The 21,256-nt window shown below is 41.3% G+C and overlaps 1 protein-coding gene across 6 annotated transcripts in view; it reads right to left on the reverse strand.

Moving 5' to 3' along the window:
• The window catches only part of LOC127574629 (sterile alpha motif domain-containing protein 12-like), a 102,601-nt gene that overhangs the window by 68,146 nt on the left and 13,199 nt on the right, over positions 1–21,256 (reverse strand). The gene's annotated exons all lie outside the window — the stretch shown is intronic.

Below are 21,256 nucleotides of genomic sequence, written 5' to 3' on the forward strand. Positions count from 1 at the left end.
GATTGTAACACCACACACTTTATAAAGGAACTTCCAGTTTGTGCTATTGTAATATTTAAGAAATAAATTAAATGGTCAAGTTTCCCACATATTCCTTTAAAGATTTAAGTGCTAGAAAGATGTTAATCTTGTCACTATGCTTGAGCAACAAGCAATTTAGAAATGCAAGGGCACAGAATGGAAGCAATCAGGTCAAGAAGTAGTTTAAAGCTCAATAATGAGGGGAGTTGCCCAGACACCACATTGTCATGTCAATTGTACAAAATTAAACTGGAATGCCAACTTAAGTAGGACAACCATCTTCTGAATTAAAGCCCTTTTTCATGATGGTCTCCAAGACTAATCTTGCCAACATCAGCTAGCAGAAGTAGCATTCCCATAAATACTTAATTGATATCCAAAATACTGAAATTTCAAGGCATCCTATCCTGGTGACACTCATGATCATACCCCTCTGCCATTTCCTTATTCTCCAATATCAGTTCTTGTATTGTTACAAGGGTCCACATGCCCACATTTGCTTTTGCTAATTTTTTCTTACATACCCTTGGAAGTTCCTACAGTTTTATATTGAGTTTCTCACTAATTTACTCACATATTTTCCCTTCATCAATTTTTCAGTCAACCCTTGTTGCAAGCAGATTTGAGTACAAGGTGCCTTGCATATGGCTTGGTGAAACTACATCTGGAATATTAGGTACAAATTCGTCTCCTTACCCAAAAAGGGAGAGATTTACTACAAAAGGGAGTACAGTAAAGGTTCACCTGTCTGGTTCCTGGGATGATGGGTTTACCACAGGAGGGTACATTGAGTAGGCTAGATTTCTATTCTTTGGAGTTTGGCAGAATGAGAGGTGACTTCATGGAAACATACAAAATACTCTGAACACTTAGAGTAGACAGAGGAAGGATGCTTCCTTGGCTGGGTAGTCTAGAATTACAGGTCACATTCTCAAAATGAAAGGTCGACCACGTAAAACTGAAATGAAGTGAAATTTCTTCAGTCAAAAGAGTGGTAAATCTTTGGACTTCTCTACCCTGGAGGACTGTGGGGGCTCAATCATTGAATGCATTCAGAAATGAGATTGACAGGTTTATGGATATTAAAGAAAATCAAAAGTATGTGGGGATAGGGAAAGAAAATTATCCTGAGGTAGAAGATCAGCCATAAGCTTGTTGAAGGGCAGAGCAGGTTCAAGGGGCTGAACAGTTTACTCCTGCACCCATCTTTTCTCAATTATTTCTTTGCTGGATCAGTCTGCATCAATTACCTGCCTTCCTCTGCACCTCTAACTCTTCTGTATACAGGGAATACTTTGCTCACATTTAAAAGGCTTGGCAAAGCACAAGATCTCACAAAGATCGAGTAAGTTACCAATCATAAAGTCGATACATATCCACATTGAGTAAAAGCATTTATCATGCTCACGTCAGTATTTTTATACATCTGCTCAACAAAAATGCAATACCACTATGCAAACAGAAATATTACCTCCAGTTTTGGAGCCAAATGTACATTACTTACAGATTTTAGATTGCTACAGACAATTTAGTGGTAATGCTTGAAAAGGAAAACCAATAAAGACATTGGTCTGGAATTAACAATGAGAATAACTGAAGCTACAGGTTCTCAATGTTATAATGCAGGAAAATGACAATTTCTAGAATATGTAGATTAAAAACTTGGACTCCAGAAGCTGGTATCAGGACCTTTCTGCTCCTTCACAGAGTGCAGGATCTGAAGGCTTTCTTCAGTACAGGCTGCACGGAAAATGACAATATATACAACTATTCAAATATAACAGAAATCACTGGTCCAAAATTTCTGCAAATAATTTGGCAGTTTCTAGCATAACTGTCAACATTTATCACCATAACTGCAAAGAAGTTTGGTCCTCCTGTCCAGTAATGTCCTTAAACTTCCGTATAGCTAATCACTGCTGTCAGGCCCAATGTGCTCCCAAGCTGGACTCCCAAGGAGTTTAAAAAGGTAGAATCTGAATTTCAGCAGTTTTGTATCAGTTACCTTGGGAAACCTGCCTGTTAATCCTATGAACAGTTAGAACTGATTTAGTAACGCCACTTACCGCAAAGAGGAATAGCCAAGGGAGACAGGCAAGTCTCAGTTGATTTACATTTCTTTGAATTGATCAATTTAAATGCACTTAATTTCTTTGTATTTCTAGTGTCTTATATGTTTATTTTTGTTTATTTAAAGTGAAAACTATGTTTAGTACTTTAGTTTTGCTAACATTTTTAATTCAAGAGCTTTGCACTTCAATAGCCAAGAAGCATGGTTTAACAAGCTGCAAAAGATTTCGGTATAATTTACATTCCTGAAAACTCTGCAGTGGCAAGGGCCTCGCCCATCAGATTGGAATCTGCCTTGTTCAGGAAGTTCATGCCAAGGAACTCATGGTCACAGCAGGGTAACTGAATGAGTGAATGGCAAGTTGCTCTGAAGAAATTCCAGGCTATTTAAATTTTGTTGAATGAGGCAAGTTTTAATAAACCATAATTACTGATCGACAATCTCTTGGCCCCAATTTTGTACGTACGGAATGTTTCCCCTCTAATTTCAAGTTTCCAGCTTCATCTTATGTGAAGGCTCTAATGTTTATCGCGCCATATATTAAATGCTTAAAAAAATATTTTAAGACCTTCGTTTTAAGCTTGCGGTTTGCTGTCAGGAATCCTCAATGCAACTGGCCCTCAGCCAGTTTTGTGACACTGTCACCAGATGTCAGAGATCCCTTGGAACTCGCACCACAGCGCTAAAAGTAGTATCTATGCGCAACTTTCTTCAAATAAGATAAAAGATTTCTTTATTAGTCACATGTACATCGAAACACACAGTGAAATGCATCTTTCGCATAGAGTGTTCTGGCGGCAGCCCGCAAGTGTCACCACATTTCTGGCGCCAACATAGCACGCCCACAACTTCCTAACCTGTACGTCTTTGGAATGTGGGAGGAAACCAGAGCACCCGGAGGAAGCCCACACAGACACGGGGAGAACGTATAAACTCTTTACAGACAGCAGCAGGAATTGACCCGGGTCGCTGGCGCTGTAATAGCACTACGCTAGCCAGCAAGCAACTTCACCACCGACTGCAAAACTGGTCCTCTCTGGCATTTTAAAAATCAAAACTGCAGCTTAAACTTCAGATGTAGGTCACGTTTTGCCAAGTAGAAAGTCAGTTCAGAACATTTTGAATCAAATACACTGCTGCCACACAGTGGCCAGAGATGGATTGACGCTCAACTCCTACTTCGATCACTGAAGGAGCACATGTTTAGAAAGAGCAAGTCATTAGAAGGAAAGCACTGGGTTGTGTTAAGACAGTAGAACTCCTAGACTGAAATAAAAACAGATTATAAACTAAATGAAAAGGTGTTCCACCAAAATATTTAACATTCAGTTTCAGATTATATTAGAGCAGGGAGAGGACATTATAGCTAATAGAAACAATAGATAATAAGCAAACACCGGACTTCAACCCATTTCTATTGCACCCTGTATTGATATCACAGAATCCCCAATCTTGTATTGATATTGCAAATGATAACTGAAATCACCAAATACATCCCACTACACTTCTGTGGACTGCAGCCAATTGAAACGAGTGGCCCTCAGCACAAACCACAACACGTGCCCAGACCCTGGTTGGTGAAGTGAAGTGCAGCAAGAGAAATCCCAATCCTGAATGTGTACATAGATTTACGTTTGTTCATTACAGGCTGTCCCCAGGTAACAAACGGATTCTGTTTTACAGACATCCATAAGTCGATTTTGTTCCAAGTTAGAAAATCAGGTGCAAGACAAAAGACCAGATAGAGATGAGTCAAGACAGATCAGGTGATAAGGAGCACGAGTGCTGACTGTTAACCAAGGAAACAGTGAGAAAGCAACACAAGCATGATAATGGGAAACAGCGAGCAGATTACCTGAAGTTGGAAAATTCAATGTTCATTCTAGAAGGCTGCTAAGTGACTAGATGGAAGATAAGCTGTTCTACTAGTTTACATTGAACATCACTATGGCAGTGGAAGACACCATAGACAGACAGGTCAGAAGGGGAGTGGGATTGTGAATGTAAGTGACCTACAAAAGCAGCTCAGGATCATCCATAAAACAGTCCCACTCCCCCATTCAGTGTTGCTTGGTTTCCCCAACAGAGAGGTGGCCACATTGTGAACATTTAATGCCGTAGACTAGATTGGAAGAAGTGCAAATGAACTACTGCTTCTCCTGGAATGGTTGTTTGGGCCCCTGGGTGGTGGGAAGGGAAGAGGCAAATTGACAGGTCCTGAAGATGAGGCAAATTGAAAGGTGCCGTGGGATGAGGGTAGTGGGTGGGAATGGAAGACCGGATTAGGGAGTCACGAAGTGAGTGGTCCCTGTGACATGCGGGAAGGGGAGGAGAGGGAACGATGTGACCAATGGTGGGATAACGTTGGAGCTGGTGGAAATTGTGAAGGATAACACGCTGAATGCAAAGGCTAATGGGGTGGAAGGTGAGTGTCAGGGGAATACCCTGTTCTGTCCCGGGGAGAGGCGGTGAGGACAGAAGTGCAGGAAATAGAAGAAAAGTTGGAGAACTCCACCCACTACAGAAGAGAGGAAGCTACTTTTCAGAGGTACCAGAGCGAAAGGACACAATCACTAAAGCAAATGCGACAGAGACAAAGAAACTGGGGAAAAGGAATGCTGTCCTTACAGAGAACAGGGCGAGAGGATGTGTAGTCAAGAAAGCTGCAAGATTCCATGTTGGTAATAGATGTTAATGGCTAGTCTATCTCCTGAGATAGAGGCAGAGATCCAAAAAGGGGGAGCATCAAGGATAGTCCACAAATGTGGGAGCAAGGTGGAAGATAGCAGGAAAAGGTGATGAAATTGTTAAGTTCTGTATGCCTGCAGAATGCTGCGTCAATGCACAAGAGAAAAAGTTGGGGGAAGTGGTCCCAAATCAGCCTGCAGCAAGGACTGCTCAATGTACCTAACAAAAAGACAGGCACAGCTAAGGCCCATGAGAGTTCCCATTGCTACACCATTAATCTGGAGAAAGTGAGTGGAATCGAAGGGAAAGTTGTCGAATGCAAGAACAAATTCACCAATAGAATTAGCTTGTTGTGGGAGTGGAACTGGTTGGGCCTCCATCTGAGGAAGAAACAGAGTGCCCTCAGACTGTCCTGATGTGGGATAGAGTTGTAAAGGGATTAAACATTCATGGTGAAGATGAGTCATTTGGGACTAGAGGATTGGAAGTTGGCAAAGCGGTAGTGAGAAGAGCCAAAAGCTGCCGCCTCAGGCATGTTCTGAAGCAGAAGCCAAGCCTGCAGCAGGGTAAACTCACATCAATGAGGTGAGGAACCATGCAACTTTTTAAATAAACTTTTAAAACAGGCCATCACCTGAAAGAGTCATTCATATCAAAAATGTCCTCAGAATTCAAGTCAACAGGTAAGTGTGTACAACAGTTACGAGTTCTTTTCCTCCCCAACCTGTTAAGCTCAGTCCTTCCCAAAGTTTTCTATGAAAACTGATGACAAGGAACAACTAAACTAACAATATATGGACGATCTAGAGGGAGACATTTGCATCAATTCATTATCACCAGTATTTTCTTATGATAACAGGGGGTGTTGTGTTTTGGGGCTACAGTTTAGAACAACACGAAAAAGAAATAGTGGGTGGGATTGATCACCTTTATGGGCAGGTATGGTAGTGTAGCAGTCAGCGTAACGCTACTACAGTGCCAGCGACTCGGGTTCAATTCCCGCTGTCTGTAAGGAGTTTGTACGTTCTCCCCTTGTCTGTGTGGGTTTCCTCCCACATTCCAAAGACGTACGGGTTAGGAAGTTGTGGGCGTGCTACGTTGGCGCCAGAAGCATGGCGACACTTGCGGGCTGCCCCCAGAACATTCTATGCAAAAGATGCATTTCACTGTGTTTCGATGTACATGTGACTAATAAAGAAATCTTATTAAAAAAACAAGCTTCTTCGAGTGGTTTGTGTTCAGAGTCAGAGTTAGGAGAGCATTACAGATGAATTTGAGCCACAGTTAGAAGTTAAAGCTGTGTAAGGTCATTGGAGTTCAAAAGGCACCATTAGTCCGTGGCATTTTGTCATATTTTATATATATTTTATAGTATGCAATTTTTGTTATATTATTTGTAATGTTTTATACTATATTAGTTCTCATGTTTTTAAAAAGTTGAAGATAAGCAGCCTGCAAGTGTCGCCATGCTTCCAGTGCCAACATAGCAATGCCCACAACTTCCTAACCTGTATGTCATTGGAATGTGGGAGGAAACCAGAGCACCCGGAGGAAACCCACACAGACACAGGGAGAACGTACAAACTCCTTACAGACAGCGGCCAGAATTGAACCTGGGTCACTGGTGCTGTAATAGCATTACACTAACCGCTACACTACCGTGCCTGCTTATTAAAACTAAGTTCTAGGTTGTGCTGCTTTATATCAACTATTTTGCCCCATTTGGATGGGTGCAAGCTAAATTCAGAAGAGGCATCAGGTACAGACCCATGATCTTTACCACTGTGGGTCTTCTATTTCGCCTTCCACCATTTCAGGGAGCGGCTAAATGAGTTGTCTGTTGGAAATGTGCCACATCTTACGGTTTAGGAGGAAAGGTGAAGGAGCACAGGAGTGAAGGACAGCAAATACACCAGGATGGACTGTAGATGTAGAGCGTTCATCCACAGCAGAATCATACATTGTGCCACACAGCACTGAAGGAAGTTCTTCTCAGTAAAAGCTAGCCAATTGACCTTACTCCCTGCCTCTCTGCCCACAGCTCTGAAAATCTTACCTTTTCCGGTGTTCAAGTCGAACCAGTACTTTGCAAAGAAGTGCTCAGTGAATTAGGTCACATACTGCAGTCAGTTACGCTGGCTTTCAACACAAGCAATATTTCAAGATGTTACCAGGAACAAACTCTGCCAACTCTGGGACACATCCTGGGATGTCTCTGTTCACAAAATGCCTTGCCCATTGGAGGACTTTGCTGGCTTCATTAACGCAAGGTCAATGCATAGAGACAATTAATGGAGTTCCTTGGGAAACCACAGAAGTCAGTCAGAATCTGCCGACTTCTCTGTGGGTGAAACAGTGAACTAAAGGACTGTGCACTTGGCATGGGCTGCCTTGTGGCATCCCAAAATGGCAATCATGGTCCTATGATTTGCACAGGACATCTCTTTGCATACCAAAACAGAACCAATGCCGGTGGATGCTTTGGACATTGAGCGACAAACTCTTAAGTAGGTAGTCATGGCAAGAATTGAAGTATTAAGCCATGTCCTCACCATTACTGAGCGCTACCATAAGACCTCATCGAGAAAGAACGTCAGAGGTTTCTCTTGGTTGTATTACCAGGTACGTTCATCATGGTGTTGTCTGGGAGATTAAGATTAATTCTGAGAACTGCAGGATACTTTGAGAGGGCTGGCAATTCTACCAGGAGGATCAGTGTTACATACATGCAGACTATAATATTGTAAACAGCTTTGTCTGATTCATAGGTTTGGCAAGAAAACTGCAATTTTTTTTAAACAAGGGCAGCTAGATTCCATAAATTTCAAAGAATTATTCATTGCATACATGGAACCTTCTGCGCTCTTGCTCAATTCCTACACCTACTCCAAAGGCAAAAGAATTCCACAAGCTCAAACAAACATCTTGTCGAGGCAAAGGAATGCTCACATTCCCCGATGTTGCAACAGTGCCTTTTGTTTTAAGACATTCCTAAAAAGATGAAAGTACCATATTCTAGGGCATCCGTGTCAATAGAATGAATACTGTTAGTATGAATCTGTCCTTCACAGTAAACATTAGATAATGTAGCACTAGGAACGCCCTGGGATTGAGATGGCCTTTGTACCAATGATATCAAATTCACGTGATGAACCTCTGGAAGCCACAGCTGATGCGATTCTGGGGGGACCCATTGCTCCTATTTGGGCAGGACAACCCCAGTTTACAAAAGAATCCAAGCCTGCTCCACTGCTGCAGGACTGGATTTTCCCTCTAGTCCAAGGTTCAAAAGGCACTTCCCTCAAATAGCTCTCTAGGGGCCACAGCTGTATGTTCCAGAGGTGGAAACTGGATCCAGGAGTTGGCAACCGGCTAGAGGGACTACTTCCAATATATACTCTATGTGGATTAAATTAGGTGGAATATTAAAAAGGTCTGGGAAAGTGGAACGAGCAAGTTTAGACTGTATAGGTTGTTAAAGGGAATTAGGAATGAAGCTAGGTGAGATGTTGAAGGATGTAGGGAGTAAGGAGAGAGTGGGATTAGAGTGGATAATTAGGCCCAGGGAGCATCTATTGAAGTAATCAAAACACTGTTGACAGTGTTACTTTGTCAGTCTCTCGAGGTCAATCAAGGATGACTTGAGTGCTGTGTCCAGAGATGGGTGAAGATAAATCTGCAACAGGTAGGGCAGGTGGTACTTAAAAGGACAGGTGGACAGGACAAATTCAGCCATTGTAGGTTTCTTCTACTGTTGGTGTTTTGAGACTCAAAGCACACAGAAAGTGCTCAGCACCTTCCAAATATTTCTCCATTAGTTTTTGTTGTTTTGGGATATGGACTCGCATGTGCTTGTGTTAACATTGCATTTCTTCACCACCCCCAAAGAAGGAGGTTTCAAGAATAACCAGAATGCATTTTCTTGCCATGGTACACATTTGAATAGAGAACTTGCTTCAAAAACTTGGTGTTGAGTATTAGACAATGAATCTCACCCAACAGAGAGGACAGTGTTGTCAGCGAGTTGACGGATGCGTCAGGGCTGCTCCTCCACCACCTTTTGGTACTCCCAGAGATTTTATCTGCTCCAGAGGCCTCATTTTTCAGCTGCTGAATGCCTTTTCAACCACTCACTGTCCTAGAGTTATGCCAAGACTGTATCAGATAGTATGCAGAGGCATGGCATCAAAAGATTCTCATATCAAAAGACAAAGCATTGATTAAGTAGCATTGGCTGCCTCTCAGTCCTCATTGAGAAGCCCGCCAACACTGGCTCTCAGCAGGGTTGTCCCACTGATGTATGGGCCACAAATGGCCTTGATGGCAGTGAGAGATCCATGCACATCCTGGTTGAGGATACGGCTTCAGAGAAAATTTTCATTGGCTCTGATGCTTTTGGATAAGGCAGGAGGTGAAAGAATGGAACAGGGTGACTACTCTTTCTTATTTGGTTAGGACATGACTGAAACCAAAAAAAATGCAGTCCCAGTCACAAGCTAAAGTGATCAAATGCGGAAGCTGCGGGCAATAGTGTAAAGGGCAAGAATGAGTAACAGTAGTAACAGAAGTCATCAATCTTGCCTCTGCTTGTTTGCTTCCTTCCAAGGCAGTGGTCAGCCAGCCAGCCTGCCTGCCTTAATTATTTGCTGCAATGCCAGGAACGGCACTTGGTACAGCCAGTTCTGCATTAACTTTCCCACTGCTTAACCCACAGGAACCTAACGCTGTGCAACACACCAGTGGTAAACATCAATAAATTCTGGGGGAAATATTTCTTATACTTCTTGTGCTTTCTTACAGCATAGAAGGTAGCCATTTATCCATCAAGTCCACAGCAGCTCTTGGAGTAATCTCATTCTCCCACTTCTTTCTGTCACCTATTCTCTCTCATGTGCCCAATTCTCCAGCACCCACTTACGCTAGGGATAATTTACACTGTCCAATTAACCTACCAACCACATCGTTGAGATGTGGGAGAAACCCACGGGAGACCTTGCAAACTACACTCAGACAGCACAGGAGGTCAGTGGAGCTGTGAGGCAGCAGCACTACTTGCTGCACTGCACTGCTACCTCCTGGCAAAGTAAATTGGTGCTCAAGGCCCAGAGTGCATTCTGACCCTTAGTGGAGGTTCTGATGACTGTCTCGTTTGCGCCATATCACTATCTATTGAATTGGACCAAAACAAGCTCTGCTCTTTAAGTGGCACACATGCAATAATCATTTTGGAAAGGTACCCATTAGGTTCACAACAACATGTTCTGACTCAGTTCCTTCCTGCCACTAAGATGCAGTACGGCAGATGGGAGTGAAAGCACGGTCGAGTCACTTGTCACAATCTCAATTCTGCTCCTTTAACCAGTGCTCATAGTACTAGTCCATTCAGTTCACCTGATCAACGTTAATTCTTGGGATTTGCTGCTTAGGGTTTAACAACTGTGCTGCCATTCTAGGTCAGGTAAGGCAGCCAAGACTTTTGTCGCTTGGTTGTAAGAATGTCCTTTTATCCCCCCCCACTGGTCAACCTAAGCATAACCCAGGGCCAGACACATCACAAAAAGTGTCTGGTTTAGCCTCAAGGGAAGATGAAGCTGGTATCTGCAGAATGGAGTTTGCAGCAGGAACAGAAGACAATGACTTTTGCCTTCCTAATAGTTACAGGACATTTCTCCTCAACCCCTATAGGCGATGCAGCTTAATGTAACAGGAGGAAGCGAGGCAAAAGTTGCAAGGTAGAAGTAGTTGTCAGCCTATGTACAGAACCCAACATTCTGTTTTGAATGAAATTGCAAAGGGCAGAATGAAAGATCAGTAAAAAGTAGGGGCCAAGATGGATCATTGTACAAAGTGCCCTGTATCCTGGCCAGATTTTATTCTTCTACTCACTTATAGATATTAGTAGTATGTTGCCTGTGATTAAAATGTGAAAGCTTCCAATCCACAATACTGCGTGCTCAGTAGGCTGATTAATGCCAGAAATAAAGTGGAGTACCATTTTATATACAGGCAGTTAGGCAAAAATTGACAGTTCTCAATTGGGAATAGAACAAGAGCTACAAAAGCCTCTGAAAATCCTTCTGGCAAGAAGGGAGCAGTCTACTCACAAGGAGTAAGATATAAAAAGGCATGTTGCAAGTCTTCACAAGACAAATACGCTTACATCTTAACTTAAGTAACCCACATAAATGCAATATTCTAGGCAGAAGACAGCTAACATTAACCATACTTCTCACTGCTTTTCTTGCTATACTTGGGGCGGGGGGGGGGTGGGGGAAGAGAAGATGGGTGGGGAAAGATGTTCTCTTATTCAATACAACTTATAAAACACATGCAACAAATATAAGGTATACAAAATGTACAAGTTAGGAGTAGGATTAGGCTACTCAGCCTCTCGAACTTGCTTTGCCATTTAATAAGGAACGCAGTTGGTCCAATTGTAATCTTAATTCCACACTTGTCCACCCAGCGTAACTTTTCACCCCTGTCTTAAAATCAAGCATCAATCCACTTCTGACTTAGGATATTCAAAGACGCTGCTTCCAACACCCTTCATGGGAGAGAATTCCAAAGGCTTATGACTCTCAAACAGAGAAAAAGTAATCTTATCTCTGGCTTAAATGGGCAAGCCATTCTTTTATTTAAAAAAAGGTGGCATCTAGTTCTACATTCTCACACAAGAGAAAACATCCTCTCCACATCCACTCTGTCAAGCCCCTTCGCAATCTTACATGTTGCGATCAAATTCCCATTCGCTCCTTTAAACTCCAGCAGATACAGGACTAGACTGCCCAACTTTTCCCCCACAATACAACCCATCCACTCCAGGTATCGTCTCCCAAACTCTGAACTGTTTCCAATGTACTTGCATCCTTCATAAAGCAAGACAACCAGTGTAGTACACAGTACTCCAGATATGGTCTCAGCAATGCCCTATATCATTAGGAGCACAAAGACAGTTTGCAATGCAGTTATAACCAACTTTACTCCAAACATTAGATGAAGTAATTTTATTTCCCCAAAGCAGAGCAAATCAGTTTTGAAGAATGCAACTGTTATTAGACTTGTAAATTCTTGTGGCTTCTAACCAGCACAAGCCTTCTGAACTCCACGACTGCTCAACAGTACTGAGTAGCCAAAGATTAGTCCTTCAAGTGATTTAATCAAGCTAACCGCTTCTCATGCAATGGCTTGCTAGGCTGGAGCAGAGGAGAAAATATTCAATTGATTTTCACAGATCTCATTGGTAAGCTGGCTTGCCACTCACCACTCACCAGCCTCCAATCTGGTTTCACTATTGGATCATCAGATCAATGATATGATTCTTGTACCAGTCCCAGCACTTTTGGGACACCTCAACTGAAGACAAGTTTCCACATCACAATCCACTAACCAATGTTCACCAATTCTTTAACTTAGTACTTGTTTTTGTTCCCCAATGGATTAAAGAGGGAAACAGAATGGGAAAACATACAACTGGAGGCGTACTAATACAGAGCATTAACAAAGGTTGAGAAGCATAAAACCAATAATCAATCAGAAATAGGCTATGCCTGCAATTCATGTTAAGAAATGATAACACAAATAAAAAGGTGGCTTACAGATTATATTTCAAAGTCAAAGGAAGAAAACATTCACTAAAAGGTTAAATTATGATTACCTGTAAATTCACGATTGTTTATTTTGACAACTGAAATTCAGCACAAAACAAATTTGGAAGAACAGTATACCAACCGAACAAGGCAATTTAGGAGAAAGTGGAAAAAAAAACTTTGAAGATATTCGTGGGCAGAAGCCAAAACATGGAAAACAGGTGGTCCAGCTTTCTTTCACCTTTTTTTAAATCATTTCACTTCTTTGCAGGCTCTTCATCCCTTTCATTGACTTTGTTGTCAAGAATCTACATTAAGAAATTGTCCAGTAAAAGAGAAAGCAAAACAAAATGATGTACTCATGCAAATCATATCCAATTAATACCCAGGTCTTTCATGTGCTATCTTGTAGATATTCTCCAAGGTTAATGCCAGGTTGCTTGGGGTGATAGGTAGAGGATCCACTGGTGTTTGAATCTTCATCTTCCCATGGGAGTGATGGCTAGAGTCAGATTGTGTAGCTGGTCCAAAGTGCTAAAATTAGCAATGGAAAGCTGTTGCAAATTTAACAGCTTGTCAAGGGCTGGGATTGTTCCCAATGACTAGAGAAAGACCCACGCATATAAAATGTTACCAGAAAAATAGAATTAGCCCCATCAGGTAGAATAGAGGATACTAAAATCTCATTGCACAGAAAGTTTCTCAGATAATCCCTTTGGAATTCTAAATGGCCTATTCAGTCAAGATAATTCACAAGTGTTGCTGGAGTTTCATAGGATGACCTCTGGCAAGTTTTCCTACAAAATCTGCAGGTGCCCACTGATCATGAGAGGAGAATTAAGGTTCATTACAGATCTCATAATTAGTTCCATTCCAATTTGGAACAAATAATATTGTGCATTTGGGAAGAAATATCCATCCAACAGTTTGGTTTCCTAGAACACATTTGATTATGGGAGGCCATGGATCAGAGGAAAAGTAAATAAGATATTTAATCATGGTAGTCAATACAAAGAGAAACACCTAACTGTTTGTACATTTAGAATACTGTGACCAACGCTGACTTCCTTACAAGGGAAAAGATAACAGCACTGGGAGAAGGTCATTACAACATTACTTTGACCATGGACTCTTTTCCAAGGATGGGTTCAGTTTCCTGAACCCATTTCTGAACTTGGAAGTAGATTCAGATGCAATACAATTCCAAATTTTAAAATAATGGAGAATAGAAGGAACCAGATGATTTTTGCTAGCCAATGCCAACAGATGCAGGACTTCATGTTCAGTCAAGTGCAGAAATTCCATGTTCACTCAGCAAAACTCTGTGCACATGTCCCTAGATCTGGCTGGCACAGAGTCTGTGACCCTCAGATTTCAGGAGACTGTGGGACAGTGGGGGGGGGGGGGGGGGGGGGTAAAACAAAAAAAGGAAAGAGCAAGTAACTTTAAAAAAAAGTGTTGATTAAAAAGTGTTCAATTTTTAAAAACGTTTAACCACTTTAAAAGTAGTTCTTGATTTTTTAAATAGTTTTACATTCTTTGAATGACAATTGTGCAGAAACCTTTAATATTCCCCGACAGCCAGTAAAGCAGGGAGCAGGTCATTGCTCGCTGTCAATGGCATTTTACCAGGAGCTTCGGGAGCAAGGCTCCTCCAGCGCACAGTTGAAGATCCTGCTGTCACTCAGACATCACCACAAGTCTAAGTGTTTCAGGTTAGCAAGATATGCTCTCCACATCTGGATAAGATAGGTTTGAGCAAATATCAGAAAGAAGTTATACGAAGTAGACAACCAACCTGCAAGAGATGGAATGAGGTGGCTAATAAGCAGTTCAGTCTTAGTCAAAATGTTAGTCCAGGGATTGTATGGGATCCACCTTGAAAAGTCCCCTCTTCCTCCTCTCCCCTTATCCCACTGATTCTGCTCAGTTGGTTTTAGAGATAGGGAAGATCTTCCAAAATCAATTATTGCCTCAGGTACACCCTTTACCTTCTAACTGAAGGAAAACAGCAGCAGTGTGGACCCTCATCCCAAGATACCTTAGTCAATTACTCAAGACCAGTTATAGAAAAGGGTCTGAACATCATTGGCCGCAATCCCTTACAAAGCTGAAGTATGCACCACCAAGGCCTTAAAAAAATACACACACACACACACACGTCACTGCCCCATTGATAAGTTCCATAAAGAATTTTATACTGCAGCGTCCATGGACAAGGTTGTTGGTAAGTAAAATGGGCCTTTAACTGCCCAAGTATAACCTGGTCATGAACAAGAGGAATGAAGGAATTTGAATACTTTGGTACTAAAATCCTGCTGCAAGGAATCACCAACAACAAAAAAAAATGCGAAAAAGAGGCCAGAGAAACATTTCAAAGCCAAAGATTCTATCAAAAACATAAAAATAAGGCTTCAGTAAAATTTCCAATCAGGAATTCAGATCTTGGCAAGAAAACTTGTCTGAAGACTCGCTGCTACTTTTCATGACAAAAACAAATTCCAGATGTATTAGTTTCTAGGACAACGTACCAGCCAAATTTCCAGATATCACAGATAAAAAGACTTATTTCAATGAGCGAGTAAATGGTCTCTAAGTTGCACAGCCAAAAGCAAGCTGGTACTGTAGATTCAATGCTGAATTTCTACAGATGTACAGTGGAGAGCATTCTGACTAGCTGCATCACAGCCTGGTGTGGAGCCTCCAATGCACAGGATCAAAAGAGTCTGCAGAGGGTTATAGACTCAACCAGCTCCATCAAGGGACCACCCTCCCCACCATCGAGGACATCTTCAAGAGGCAGTGCCTCAAGGCAGTGGCATCCATCACTAAGGACCCTCACCATCCAGGACATACCCTCATGTCATTACTACCATCAGGGAGGTGGTACAGGAGCCTGAAGACTACTCTAGAACATCTTCTTCCCCTCCGCCATCAGTTTTCTGAACAGTCCATGAACCCATAAACACTACCTCATTATTCCTTTTTTGTTTGCACTATTTATTTTGTAACTTAAAGTCATTTTATGACTTCGCTCTGGACTGCTGCCACAAAACAACATAAGACAGTGATAATAAACCTGAGTGATCCCTTACTATCCACTTCAGCAACAATCCATCACAATCCCAGTAAACTGTGTAAATAACCAGGTAACTGATTGGTTTTCAAAACTTAGGTTTTGAGATATACGCATTATGAGCAGGACCAGCATTTAGTGCCCATCCTGAATTTCCTTTAAGGTGGTAAGGTAGGGAATTCCAGGATTTAGACCCAGTGGTAATAAAAGGGAAAGCAAAACATTTCCAAGTTGGGACACTGTACAAATCAACAGGGAACCTGCAGGCAGTGTTGTTCCAATGCTGGGCTGCCTTCATACTCCGTAGACGTTACAGGTTTAAGCAGCTACAGTGCATTTTGCAGATGGTGAACTACATCGCAATCCTTGCTTATATGTGACCAGTAGCAGAGTTCTTCCCAGAAGGGTTTTAATAATTCCAGATTATTAACTGTATTTAAATTCCACAAGATGCCATGTGAGATTTGAACTCCAATCTCTGGATTGTTACCACTGTAGCAAGACTATACCTGAGGCACAAAAACTGTTCAAGCACAGCAATACAAGTTGTGCAACTACAGGAAATTAAAGGACAGCAAATATTACAAGCTCTTGCCCTTGGCATTTTAAATTCTTTAAGGGTTCATTTTCAGAAGACAAAGGGCACTTTGTTTGATCTTGAAATTTAACACCAAAATTGCAAACAAATTGCATCCAGAAACAAAAAAAATTTCTCAAGATAAGCAAACACTCACTCAATAACCATAAGTTACCCTCTTATATTTTATTAACAAGAGTGGAATTAGTACCCCCAATTAGAACTGCTTGCTTAGGACGTCAATCATTCTCAGCGCCACATGTACAAGTGCCATCTTCCATCCAAGGCTTTTGAGGGAATGGAAATGGTTAGTCATCTTTTTCTTCAATGTGGATTAACACTGCAAATCAGCCTGACTCCTAGATTGTTCGTAGAACAGTACAGCACAGAACAGGCCCTTTGGCCCACAATGTTGTGCCAACATAACTAATCCCTCCCACCTACAGAATGTCCATATCCCTCCATTTTCCTCTCATTCATGTGCCCATCCAAACCCCTCTTAAAAGCACCCCCCCCCCCCCACCCTATCAGGCAACCCATTCCAGGGATCCACCAACCCTCTGAGTAAAAAACATACCCCTCACGTCTGTTCTGAACCTACCCCCTCTCACTTTAAATGCATGCCCTCCGGTATTGGATCGCTCAATAATGGGAAAAAGTTATTGCTTGTCCACCCTATCTATGCCCTTCATAATGTTATACTCTTAAAATTTCCTATCCTGTAAAAATCAAAATTGTTAGAACATCCTTTACAATGAAATCCTCATTTAAAGTCTTTGTTTAAATGACTTTCTTCAAATTTCCAGTTGCAGGTACATAGTATTGAATTTTAAAAAAAAAGGTCTTTACAAATCCAAGCAACTTCATTTGGTTATATTTTCAAAATCTAAGGTTTTATTTAATCCTGCTGCCATGACATTTTTTTTTAAACAATACGAAAATGAAAAGAATAGTGAAGTGCAGGTCCCCACAGTCAGAAACAGAGGAATTTGTAACGGGGAATAGTGAAGTGGCAGATCAATTGAACAAATACATTGAGTAAAGACAGAATCAAGAGGATAAGAATAACCTTCCAGAAATGTTAGCGATCCAAGAATCCAATCAGAGAGAGGAACGCATGGAACTTAATATTAATGAGAAAATAAAGCTGGAAATGTTCTTGCAGATGAAGGCTGGCCAACATACACCACTATTTAAAGCAAAATGGAGTGAGAAAGAACATAGAAAACTACAGATCAATTAGCCCAACATCAATATTGGGGAAAATGATCGAGGCTATTGTAAAAGGGATTTCTGATAACGAAAATGTATTTGAAGAACCTTCTGGAGGAAATGTTTGAGGATGTAACTGGCAGATATTCAGAATGTTTTTGATCAAGTCCTACATTAAATATTAGCATGCAAAATCAAAGTGCATGATTTTGGAGATAATGTTTGGCATAGATTGAAAATTGTCTTACACAGGAAAGGGAAAATATAAAATAGACCGTTTTCATGCTATATATATAGTAACTAGTTGGATACTGCAAAGATCAAAGCTTAGGTCTTAGCCACTCATCCAAATTATTGATATGTATTAGGAGGGAGCCAAATGCAGTATTTTAAAGTTTTCTAATGACACTAAATTGTATTGTGAACTAAATTGTATTGTGAGGAGAATGCAATGAAGTTTCAAGGCCATAGATAGATTGAGAAAAAACGTAGTCGATGCAGCATAACAGGACTAAACATGAGATTATCCACTTCAATAGAAAAAGCAGAAAGGCGTAGCACTATTTAAAAGGCACCATACTGGGAAGTGGTGATGCAAAAAGAGACTTGGGTGTCCTTATACAGTAGTTACTGAAAGCAAACATTCAAGGGCAGCAAGTAGTAAGAAGGTAAACTATATATTGGTGTTCATTACAAGAGGATTTGCACATGAACAAGGATGTCTTGCTACAGTTACCTAGGACCTTGACAAGGCCATACCAGGAGTAGAGTGCGCAGTTTTGGTCTTCTTACCCAAGATATACTTGCCAAAAAGGGACTGCTATATGAAGAGAGATTAAGGTTTATACTCACTAGGGTTTAGAAGAATGAGGGGAATTGAACCTTACTTAGATAGACTGACTGGATATGGGGAAAATGTTTCATTCAGAATGGGAGGGAGAAGGTTGTCTCAGGACAGAAGAAATTTCTTCATTCAAGGGGTGATGAACCCCTGGAATTTGCCTCCACAGAGGACTGTATGGGCCAAGTTGATGAATATTTTTTAAGTAGAAAAATTTCTAGATGCAAAGGACTTCAAAGGGATATGCAGAGAGGAGTATATGGTATTGATATACTCATGATGGCAGTGAATTGTGGAGGAAGTTTAAAGGGCCATTGACCTACTCTTGATTTCTGTGTTAAGAACACATTTTATTTCCTGACAATCAAATGTAGCAACATGGTCCAGTCAGAATCAATAAAAGGTGTGGAGCTGATGGGCTGGAGTTCTGGGAGTACACATTCCTTGATCATATCCCATTCACAGCCCAAGAACATAAAGGAAGTAAGTCGGAAGAAAGATTGAAAAGATTAATGTATAACCACTGCCACCTGCTCCCCCTTCCCACTAACTCCCATACCCTCCTCATTTAGAGAAACTGGCAGAGTATTTGCTAGTTGGTCCTGCAAAATCACTTCCAATGGAAGTAGTTCTGCAGTGCAGCAAGGACAATAGACCTCAAATTCACCTCATCTACACAGAAGAGCCGATTTAAAGTACAGGTGAAAATTGTAGAAATAAGCAAGTCATTAACACCCGATAACACATACGCAGCCTACAACGAAAGGCTGAACAGTTGGTCCACTTGCTACCAAAATGTGAGCCAGTATACCATTAGATCATCTGACACTCCTCTGGCAGTTACAGTAGTAAGCATTCAGGTTTCTCCAGCTTTTGGTTGACCTCACATCAATCCATGGAGCTCAGTGACTATGATACACATCTGCTTTTGCATCACCATACATTTCTGCTACCAGCAATCAACAGCTCACCTGGACAATCAAATGGCCATAGTCCCATAACTCATGGAGGTCCGGAAAACAAATAAAGATACATTTAAGATCTGGTTCAGTGAAACCAGAGGAGAGGAACTGGGATTAAACTTCCAGCTGCTCACCTGCCATTGAGAAACAGCAGTAACCCAGCATCACTACCATAAGTGACCATTTGCTTTCCATCATCTTGGAAACTTTGCCAACTCCCAAAACGATAAGACCTCAAGCATGGCCAATGAGTTTGGGTTTGGGGGCACAAGGATGAAAGAATGAAAGCTTGATTAAGGCAAAGTGTTACATGGAGGTCAGAGGGAGCTATGAATGCTTAGTCCTCAAGTATATTCCAAATTGAGATCAACAGATGATCTTCAAGCCCAAGTACAAACAATGATTTGCAGATGGAAAAGGAAGGTAAAGGAAGGTAGAGTTAACGTGAGCAGGCTCATGAAGTACAGTAGCCTACTTATTATATTCAAAGTGACTAGCTTGAGAATTTTCCCTCCTTAACACTACTGTTAAACAGTCATTGGTACTCCCATTTGATCCATCCTTTTCCAACTGAGCTCGAGATGTTCTTCAGTTCCCCCACACCCTAGCCCAAATTCAACTCCCAACTTCTGTTCAGATCTCCACAGAAATGATTCAGGACTCAGCATGTGGAGAAATGCAGGGAATTGGAGAGCTCCAATACACTGACATCTTTTTTTTGAAATAATAACCTACCATTAAAGGCCATGTCACCTCTGTCATTAAAAACAAGCACCCACGCAAAGCTCACATATAGCAGAACTGCACAAAAATTCTTCCAATGATGCCTTGTTAAAGTTTCAATTACATTAGGCATTCATGCAATTGCATACATGAAAAATTAAAACTACAATTTAATGGTATGTGTTATAGAGGAATGCTTTGTTGATTAAAAATGCTTACAGTATATACAAAGCTCCATTTATAAAAAAAAACTACAATGCATCCCATAGCCAACCTGAAAATGACCCAAAATTGAGGAATTGCAGGTTAATACCACCTGCAAAATCATTGCTGAGAATTCTGACATGCCACAGGTCAATGGCTTAAGCTGGCATGCCAAGCTCCCATGTTAGAGTTTTAAAACTTGGTCTCCATTCCAAGCCCCAAGGGGAAAAACACATTCTTTCTCCTCTCAGTCAAAACCAGCAGCTCTTCATCTTATAGAGTCCTCCCAAATCCAATTTGCATCTCCTGCTTCTGGCATGATCCGGCCAACCCACTGAGAGGAACTTCACCCAAGGGACACCCTTGGTGTCTGAGCGGTGACCTTGTAGCCTCCTGCACTACCTTAGGCACCTTGCAACAGAACAACATGTTTCAATAAATGATAACACTTCACTCAACTTGAACTTTGTTTAAACAGGAATTTCTGGAAACTCCATGAACACCATTTTGTGCACTACTTATTTTGTAATTTATAGTAGTTTTATGTCTTCACACTGTACTGTTGCCACAAAACAAATTTCACAACATACAAGTCAATGATAATAAAGCCAATTATGATTCAAAAAGATGCTGACTTAACAATTTTAACTCAAAGAGCAATTCATACTTGCCAAGGTATTGATGGATGTTCAGCTGTACAAGTGGATGAAGTTAGGGCACAGATCAACCATGATCTCAATGAATGGCAGAAGAGACCCAAGGGACTGAATAGCCTACTTCTGTGTTTCATTTTAGAAAGAATTCTCAAAAACATACCTTTGGTCTTCCCCTCCAAATTCTGTCTTCCATTATTCCTGTGGCTCCCTTCCCTGCCTTAACATAGAACATATACAACATTATAGCACAGTAAAGGCCCTTCGGCCCACAACATTGTGCCGACATTTTATTCTGCTCTAATATCTATCTAACCCTTCCCTCCCACATAGACACATGATTGATTGAGAAATGGAGGGCTACCTAAGAGTCTCTTAAATGTCCCTTATGTATCTGCCCCCACAACCTCTGCCGGCAGTGTGTTCCACGCACCCACCACTCTGTGTAAAAAAAAAACTTACCTCTGACATCCCCCTTATATCGTCCTCCAATCACCTTAAAATTATGTCTCCCCCCTGTGTTAGTCATTGTCACCCTGGGAAAAAGTCTCTAACTGTCCACTCGATCTATGCCTCTTATCATCTTGTACATCTCTATCAAGTCACCTCTCATCCTCCTCCTCTCCAAACATCTGTCCA

The sequence above is a fragment of the Pristis pectinata genome, chromosome 9 (genome assembly GCF_009764475.1).
Source record: "Pristis pectinata isolate sPriPec2 chromosome 9, sPriPec2.1.pri, whole genome shotgun sequence".
Classification (NCBI taxonomy): domain Eukaryota; kingdom Metazoa; phylum Chordata; class Chondrichthyes; order Rhinopristiformes; family Pristidae; genus Pristis; species Pristis pectinata.